Genomic DNA, 9,799 nt, shown 5'->3' on the forward strand with positions numbered 1-9,799 from the left:
CCAAAACGTGTGTTTGCAATGGACAGGTCTTTCAGCTATATAATCGTGGTGTGGAGCGGAGACTTGCTTGCTGTTATTCAACCTAGATGGCGTCACCACACCGCGGCAAGCCGTTTTCTGCCTTCGATTTGTTTGTGACCGTATGTACACCTGGCTCGTTTTCGTTCATGGAGAAAATAATCGTTTCGTAAAACATGTTGCTCGCTCGACGAATATGGTCACGTAAGACACCGTCGCTTGCGTCAGTCGGCCAGTGTCGTCTGAGACAACCCCAAAACCCCGCCGTGGTGTGCATCTAGACGAAGCATAGTGCGCGCAGTACCGACAGCAAGTACGGTGTAGTATCATAACGGTGTAGTATCATAGAGCTGTCATTTCTTTCACGGAAAGATTGAATCTGGCGAACTTCACCCTAACGCTGTTTTCGCGCATTGCGCGCTGGAAATGAATTGCGGCTTTCGCTATATTATTTTCTTGAGCGGCTGCAAGGAGCGCTGAAGCGTTTGCCGGATACAGGGTCAGTCAAAAGGACATTCAAAGTGCACAGGCACTTCTGCGCGAACGATTTTCTTTACGATGACACTACCCTGCAGACTTACATGTGACGTGTCTCTGGCTCAGCCACGCCCCATTCATCTTAACGACTCTTCCGCTCTTTCCATCGCCTAAGTTTCGATACTCAACTTCGCACAATTTTTCCTCGGATTCTGTCCCGTTGCGTGTTTGTGGAGAAGTGGCTGCCTCTGCTACATGCTTACACGCCGTCGAACGGAGGTCCATCCTGAGGCAGCGTTCGACGAAGAGCGAGAGGGCTGGGTATGAAAAGAAGGGTTCTGGCGCCGCGATCCCGGTGATGAAGCTTCTAGGCGAGCGCGCCGAAGCTCGCGAAACTGTAGTCAGTCATTACGGGTCTTTTGTGCGTCGGATAACTGGATCCGCAGCGCCCCAGAATTCCCGCCGACGGTGCAGCGCGTCCTTTGTGCAAGCACCAAATTAAGGCGGGCGATAAGCGGTCCAGCGTGTCCGTGTGCTCTCGCATAATCGGCTAGTCAGCAGCGGGGCGCCCCCGCTGCGGCGAGTGAATTAAATTTGCGCGTGCCAGTGTGCAGCGCGCTTCCGGGGAAGAGGAGGGAGGGGGCACTGGGAAGCCGGGCGACGCTGGCGCGATGACCTCAGTGGTGGAAACTGCTACGAGTTTCGCGTTAAGCTGTCCTCGTCGCTCACCACCTCGCATTTAGAAAGCCTTGGTGTAGTTTACCCCTGGGGTCACCGATCCCAGGCATTCTTTTGTTCTGTATGCCGAGATGAAGAGAGATCACTAAGGTGTGATCAAACACATCAATCAGCCTTGACAGAAAGACTGGACTGGAAAGGCGCGAGCAGGCTTGCCCATTACGTGGCTGGTGTTGGTGAAAAGCGCTCTGGAGCGTCACCGTATCGGTGTCCGGGCAGCCGTGCGGGACCAGGAAAAGCTCCCTAATAGATTCCGAGCTGGTTGCCTCGGCGTGCTGCCGTGGCACATTTGTATACGGGAGTGGTCTGTCTTCCGGAATGCTGCGCTGGCGTTAGACTTCAGCTCGACACTGTTGATAGGGGATGGACACCGCACGCACCTCACTCGCGTTCTAGATTAGGTAATTTGAAAACGCTGGCGATGATGGCTGAATAGGCAGTGGTTGGGCATTATACGAATGCGTTGAATTGTATAAAGATATCGCGATTAGGGCTGGCCATCGTTCAAAAAATTTAACCCGAATTATTGGCTGGCTTTAATCGGTTAATGGATAAGGACGTTGGTTACGAAGAAAAAAAGCAAAAAAAAAAAGCATATTTCAAATTGCATGGGTGTTTGTACTGTCGCGTGGCCGGCACGGTCAAGTTTGAGTAATTCGAGGCATTCATAGCGAATTCGCACTACTCCTCTGGGAAAGGAGATTTTTAATGGTTTCTGGAATTAGTATGCTTCTATGCCTGTTCACAGACATTCCAGATGAGGTAAGCTGATTTACGGGCGGTCGCGAGCGCAGAGCTCGCGAGCACGTCCTTACCGGCTGTTGCTGATCATCATCATGACGCTCATGCGGCCGGGACGCTTATCACCGTGTCTGTTGTCATTCGCTGTATTTCTGGAATTGGGCACATCGGCACTCATCGAATCCCTCTCTTTAGCTGGAGGGGCGCTGATCAATTTCAGCTTACTTACGTCAGTTAGTCTATCCAACGTCATAGGGGTGTGAGTTCCCGTTTGCCGAATTTCGTGCGCAGGTCCTTGTTATTATACTAAAATGGCCGTTTTCCTATGCACGAGTGCCTGGAGCACAAGTTCGTCAAGCTAAGCAAACCCACTTAGGTTGGTTAACACTAGCCACACACACACACCCAAAAGACTCGAGCGTTCGCTGTATCGTGGCGACACTTGCTCGAAACGAGACAGACACGTCATAGCGTACGCAACTCGTTCGTCCTCGTGTGGCCGTGCGCATGCGCTCTGTACCGTAGAAGACTTGAATGTCGAAGCTGCTGTAGGTGATCCTTAACTCCCCATGTCCCGGCCTATGCGGATAGTTCGCACGGCCGGGGGAGAGGCCGCGCTTCGAGAGGCTCGGCGTGGAAAGCGTCCGCTAGAGACGATAGAACGATAGGTGAGAGGTAATTCGAAATAGAACAAATAGGAGGGTACAAACTGGTACAAATGAGGAGCGTTAACAACGAATGTTACAAAGTAGAGGAGTTAATTAAAATCTTAAATAGTTCCATGCATATATACGACATGAAAGTCACACAGTTTTCGCCGACCAGGCCGATGAAGCACAGCTGTCTGGAAGCGAAGCGGCTACCTGCGAAGAGTTGCTGCTGTGTGGGCCAGGCCGCCCGATGACGATCACGGCGATTCAAGAACCCGAGAGCATGCTGGAGTCTTCAAAGACGCGGGTAGCCGATGACAATGCAAGCACAGACAAAAGCCATGGTGGCATCACATTTCAACGAGCCTGTTTTGTATATGCACGAGCGCTTCTTTTATAGCTGTGCTAAAGCGGAGAAAAAAACAACAAAACAACACACACAAAAAAAAAAAAACAAAGCGCGCGCCGCGGTCGGGCTGCCTAACTCCCTCCTTTCTCCCTTCTCGGAGGACCTGCGCGGGTTGACTGTGGTAAAACCAACTGGTTAAGCTATGCCGGCTTCGGGAATGGGCTCGAAGTTTCTGGTTACCGCAAAGCGCCGGGGTGCTGACAAACTGTTGGAAGTTAGCGCCTTGTTTGTGTCGACTCGCTTGTCCCTGTTATACTAATGCTTCAATTTTTTGTTTATTTTATTATTTACGTGTCTATGAACCGACCAGAGGGCCCTGCACACGTCCTTTTTGAGTTCGCCGGCGGCCGAATGATGAGTCATGGACGCCCCGAACTGCAGTGTTCTAGAGGAGGACTCTCGGGAAGCGCGGGGGAGGGAGATAGAAAGGAAAAATGAGTGAATCAAATGACGGTACAGAATATTAGATGGTGCACGTGGAGCTTTGCAACAAAGACACGTACACATAATGAACTTGGTTGGAGCTAATTTTAAATTAATTCTCATATAATTTGTTTGGGTATAGCTTCGGTGAAACAAGAGTTGCATTCGTTTTCAGTGACGACACTCCCTTCATAGACGGCCTTGTATTGACAGCATACGGGAGTTCTGTATCACTTACAACTTCACTGGAAACTGATTACGACAAGGAAGTCAATGAAACTCGCGGTAATTATAGAGTCGTCCGACCAGCCAATTTTACTATCATTCTTTTTTTCAAGATGCGTATATTAGAGTGAGAACTACAGAGTATATTACGCTAGCTCTGGAGCGAGCGTGTGGGATTCTTTGTCGACGTGAGCCAATAGACGAATGCAATTTCGGTCGGAACCCAGCGCTAGACAGCTTCGCCTCAAAAAAAAAAAAAGAATTAACAAACGGTGTGGGTGCATGTTCACCGCTTTTGTTTCGAATCCGAGACAATACAGCTTTGTGGTACCAGGCAGCCTCAATAACGGGCCGTCGTTTTGGCCTGTTGAGAGAGAGAGAGAGAGAAAGAGAGAGAGAGAGAGAGAGAGAGAGAGAGAGAGAGAGAGAGAGAGAGAGAGAGAGAGAGAGAGAGAGAGAGAGAGAGAGAGAGAGAGAGAGAGAGAGAGAGAGAGAGAGAGAGAGAGAGAGAGAGAGAGAGAGCGCACGTGCCAACATTTCCCGCCCCCAGACGGCCAGATTTGTTGCAGCAATTTCTAGCGGGCGGAAAGCTGTTGCAGCAGGACGCGCCGGCACTGTGTGCATGAGAGTGGGAAGAGGTTTGAGTGGTCGCGATCCTCCAAGTAGTGCCATGAGATACAGTTGGCAATTGTAGAGCTCGCGCGCCCGCGCTCGACCGGGTGGAACACGTTTTAGAAAAGGGCTCGCCGGGAGATTGCGGCCATAAATTCGCTTCTCCGGCGGCGCCACCGGCCACTACTCCTCCCCACTCTCTCAAGACTCAGCGCCGGTGGTGGCTTTGAGCGCCGGAGCGGCGGAGGTAAGCACTGGCGCGCGCGCAATAATGAGCCGGCGGCTTCGTCCGCGTAGGCGCTCGAAAGGGAAGCCGGCGACCGAGTGAGGGAGCCGGAGAGGGAAGGGGGACACCGAAGAGGAGCCGAGCTTCCCAGGCTCTAATGAGACAGGCCGCACGGAGGGAAAGGTCCGGGGAACACGGCGTTTCTCAAGCCTCCTAAACGGTCGTGTGTCTCGGAGTCCCGAATCCCGCACTGCTGCCTTGCGAGAAAGCTTGAAGGAAGAAGCCGGGAGCCGAGGCGCGCGGGTCGGCGGCTGGCGGAGCGAGAACTTTCGGCTGTCCGCTGAGCTATGCCAGAGGCAGGCAGGATGGACGAGGATGGGGATGAGGGGAGATAAGTGAGTGGGAGGATGCGAGGAGAGGAGAAAGGGATGGAGAAACTTTGCGATTGCGGCCGCGGGCCTTCGGCTGTGTTTCGACGCAGTGTAACCTTCGCGTTGGTCGACAAAAAAAGAAGCTTCGCGTATACCGGTTGGCACACCACCGCGCCGCTGGGCAGGCCCTTCGCAATACGGTAGAGTGACGGCCTGGGAATGGCCGCGACTTTGGGAGCCATCCATCTTTGTCAGAAGCGAGATCCTCGCACGATCACATCCCCGCCTCCCCTTCCACCTTACGCACCGCTTCTGCGCTGGCAGGGAAAGTGGTGGCGGTCGCCGAGGGGTGGTGTGGCACTGGGCCCGATAAATAAAGTCGCCGAGCGGCCCAGCAGCGCGCGAGAAAGGCAAACTGTCGACTCGCCGGTCGGTCGGCCGCTCGCGTGATACACGCCGATGCCCGTGGCGGACAGGCAGCCTCGTCCTGTATTCAATTTGCATGTATAAACTCTCGTTCCCCGGAGTGAGATGTCGAACATCGGCTGCTCGCTCAGGCAAATATCGCGCGACAAGGACAACAGTTTCGAACGCACACCTAAATGAGACTGGGGTCTCTGTTTTCTCACTTTTGTGTTCACCTGTGATTTTAAGTTTTCTCTTTACACTGGCGCGCATTCTTTGTTAGGAGTCCAGGAAGGTTCAGGATCTTGTGTTTTCTGCACTTATTGTTGACAACATTGGCCAACTTCGCTGCATTCAAACGACGTGTTACTTGCAAAACATTGAACGTGGATGTTTGGAACGTCCAAAAGCCTTGCCGTCGTTTTGTTTTTGGTTTCTTTTTCTATTGTTTTACGGCCGCGGTCGATTCTCGTAGCCCGTCGCTGGAAAAGGCACAGGTTAAACGGATTAGTTGTAACGCAAAGTAACTTTTTCTGAATAAACAAACTGTTTTTTTAATATGAAAATCGTGTGTCTCGTCGACCACTACTCTTGCGTTTTTCGCAAATCACTGTAGCAAGTTTATCAGCTGAAATATGCAACGAGGAAAGACTTATGATCCTCCCCTTAAAACGAACGAGATAAACAGAGTTAGTGAAGCTAGTGTGTTTTAATTCTTAAAGCGGTACTAAGATACCTGTCACCTAGCTCTGGTCCTTCTGGTTAAACGAGAGTCGATCAAGATGTTCATGACAGTGACGATGGGCCGTAGCGTGCGTATCTGCGGGCACATTTTAGCTAGCGAGGCGAGACAACGTTGAATTCACTTGTGAAATTGATTCCAGAGAAAAATAAATAGTCTAAGGTATCAAATAACGATGTGAAACATTGAAAGTGTATCAATACTTTAAGTTGAAATATAATCTTCGGACCACCAGATGTACACAGCCGGGTTATTGTTACACGCCATAGTTGAGCGTGCATAAAGATACACCAAGTTAAACATTTAGGTGGCGTGTCTCGAAATGAAAAACTCAGCTGGTAAAAGCGCTGGTGTCGTCTTCTTCTTGCTACTGTCCTCGGCGGTAGATCGCGCTTTCCGGAAGCAAAAACAAACCACCTGAAATCGTTGAGCGCGTGCCGAAACCGTGTACTCACAAGTGCTTCGTACTTCGCCTCTGTCAGTAAGGGGAAGCCTCACCGAGCGTGCAGGGCAGTCTCGTTGGGCGATCGAAGAGAGCTCTGCGTAACCGACCAACATCACGACCACAGGGCGATGTGTTACAACAGGAATGCGCAAGGAGCTCCGGGTGGCCGTGCCATCCCATTCCAAGAAAAGAGTGTTCAGAGGAATATGGGAGGAAAACGACGACGGGAATGTAGGAACCCATGCCCTGATTCTGGCCAACTCAAAATACCAAATACCGATAATTGTTTTTAATGCGAAAGCAATAAATGGCTCATTGAGCTAAAACGAAAGCGTTGGAGTTGGCATCGGAAGCAGTGAAACGGCTTAAGTCACGTCTCTTTGCAGAGTTCAGTAGCGTGGGGCGTTCTGTTGCGCGAGCGTAAACTCGCCAGTATTGTGACCTGTGGCCGTCCACACCAGTGCGTTACTAATGAAGGGAGGGAGCAGAGGAGCGCAGCCAACTGAGCGAACACACGGGCAACGAATTCTTTCATCGTCGTTTCAACAGAGAAGCTGTTTTATCAAATCGTAATTTTTCGCGTCCGGTGTTAAAAATACCAAGAAAATGCTGAGCGTGCACACCTGAGCGCGGGCCTCGCGGTGGCCGCTCGACAGTTAACAAAACCAACAAAAATCCTAGCACTCCTGTGTGCCTGCCTCGCGACGACCGCCACCGCCACCTGCACACGTTTGCCAAGCCAAGCGCACCCACTTATGAAGATTGGCCAAGATTGCGGCGACCGCCCGGCAGTAAAAAAAAAAACCAAGAAAATGCCGAGCGCTCGAGTGTGCGTGCCTCGCGACGATTACCCAGAGTACCCGGAGCACGTTTGTCAAGCCAAGCATACCCACTTAGGGAGATTGGCAAAGCTTGGCAAAAAAAAAAAAAAAAAAAAAAAGCTCCAGCTTTCGTCGTAAACGGGGCAACACTTGCTCGGAACGAGAAAGACACGTTATAGTGTGCGCACCTCCAAGCTAATGTACAATTATTATCACTGCCAAAGAAATGAAAGAAGCTAACTCCTATGGCAACATGATGGAGTAAAGGTCGTTGCGGCAGCGAAGAATAAGCAACTCGGCTGCAATCGTGGACTTAAACCTTCGTAATGGTCGTGAAGGTTGCGTACAGCTTCGCTACCTTCGAGTCTTACGCGTTAGTCTGCGCTTCCTTAATCCCACCCAATACACGCCAGCGGGAACGATCACCAGTGAAACACGCTGGGGGGTGGAACAAGGCGTCAGAAGCCGGAAGAAAGCGGGACAAAGTGCAAGACAGAAGCGTATCGCGAAGAATAGCGTCTCGAGGGGCAAGCGAACGAATCTTCCGAGAACACGAGATGGCGTTCACTTGGGCCAGTGATTTCGCATTCACAACCAATACGAAGTGCCCAAAGGCGCAAACGATGCACCAAGATTACACGGCGTCGATGTCGGTTCTCACAGCGCGGATCAGCCATTTCACAGAGCGCGTGAAGGAACCAGAAAGCGAAGCAAACTATGGTTATGTTATGTAAAGTACGCCGACTCCCCACCGAAACTTTTGCCGCGTTTTAATTTTGAACAAATTTTTTACTTCCTTTACTAGCCCTAACACGTTCGCCATCTCCGATTTTTTTTTTTTCATGCGTCCCCTCCCCCCTACTTGTTACCCTATTCGAAATGCAGTATTGCGAACACCGCTGCCCCTACTCAATATCATGATATCACTCCTTATTTGGTTCCTCACTAGTGCGAAAGGCACGTCACACATTTGTTTGTGATTGGCTGGTCATGGCAATTTGATGATGAATGGAGTGAAATGACCCACTTGCATGGGTACGTACAAACGGGCGCAATTTTTGTTTAGAGCCACTGAAGGATGAAAGACGATCAAAAAGGTTACTTTTCCTTTCAAAAAAAAAAAAAAACATCATCAAACCTTCACTGCTCTATATGCAATCAGCCAAGAGAAAAAGGAGGATTGTAATTAACCGATTCCGACAAAAACTTGGCACGGCGCTTGCCGGTGGGTCGGCATGCTTTACCTGCTATTTTTTCTTCACGTCGCTTTGGAGGTTCACTTAATTTCTTGCACGAATAAAATCCTTTTTTTGAAGGAATAGCGAAGGTAAAGAACTAGACATGGAAAGCCTTTGTTGTGATACGTCTACTGGTATTTTTGGGGTTGGGGTGCAGTAAGCCTTTCTTTGAGATCCCCAAGGTTGAACCAAAAACAACGTGCACTTTTTTAAACAGAACCCTTTGAATCTATACGGAAGGTTATATAAAAGTATTTTCCTAAACATCATAATTCCTGTGAAGGAAGACAGTCCGTGCGCAGTATATTATATTCAAAAATAGCTATACAAATAGCTAGAAAAACTTTTCCCCCAGGGCTCAACACCCCCGCTACTCGTCTCGTGATAGCTCTCTCAAATAACAGCCTTAGCAAACACGAAAAAAAAAATGCTGGAATTGTAAATATAGTACGAGAAGGGGGAAGAAGTGGGTGGAATAAGACACCATCGCGAGGACAAACTCGCAATCACCCAGGAGCGCTCTCGAGTTTCCGGCGTTCCGCCTCGAAATAACCGAAGCGGAAGGATGGGAGCGGGTGGCGTCCAAATTTTACACTGCACGTAATGTCTAGCCGGACACTATAACGAGGCCAAAGGATGAGGCCTTCGCGTCTCCCCCCAGGGGCGCTGTATGTGTCGTTGCTCGCCCTCTCACTGTCTTTCTCCCCCTCTGTTGCAGTTTTCCTAGGCTGCCTAACGAGTAATGTCGTTCAGCGGCGCTGCACTCGTAATAGACGGGCCGGCGCGCCCGCACCGCATTGAGATGACGAGCCTGAGTTTTCAGACGGCGAGACGTAAATTGTCTGTCTGCGTCTGTTCCTGTTCCCTCCCCGTCGTTGTAAAAAAAGAGAATGGGAAAAGAAGGTGAGAGCCAACACCTTCAACCATTTCCTATTGGCTTCTAAGGTTACGTGGGGTCATCACGCATGTGAACCTTCAGAGTTTCAAGCGTAGGCAACGGTACCAGCCCCTTCTTCTCGCGGTGTTTTGACGTTAATGAGTGTAGGTTAACAAGCACAGCCGATTTATACTTAGAGGATGTGTGTATTTTTGATAGCAGCGTATTCAACGATTTGACGGTGTGAGAACGCACCGTGGAAGCTATGTAGTAGAAAACGGTTACTCGTCGATCATATAAGTTGACGCTACTCTGACATTTCGGAACTTACTAGTTCTAAACGTGGTAACAAGCGTTGGAATTGCATAGCGAGGGGAAGAC

The sequence above is a fragment of the Haemaphysalis longicornis genome, unplaced genomic scaffold (genome assembly GCF_048455015.1).
Source record: "Haemaphysalis longicornis isolate Haplotype H1 unplaced genomic scaffold, Haemaphysalis longicornis Haplotype H1 scaffold_9, whole genome shotgun sequence".
In the NCBI taxonomy this organism is placed as follows: Eukaryota; Metazoa; Arthropoda; class Arachnida; order Ixodida; family Ixodidae; genus Haemaphysalis; species Haemaphysalis longicornis.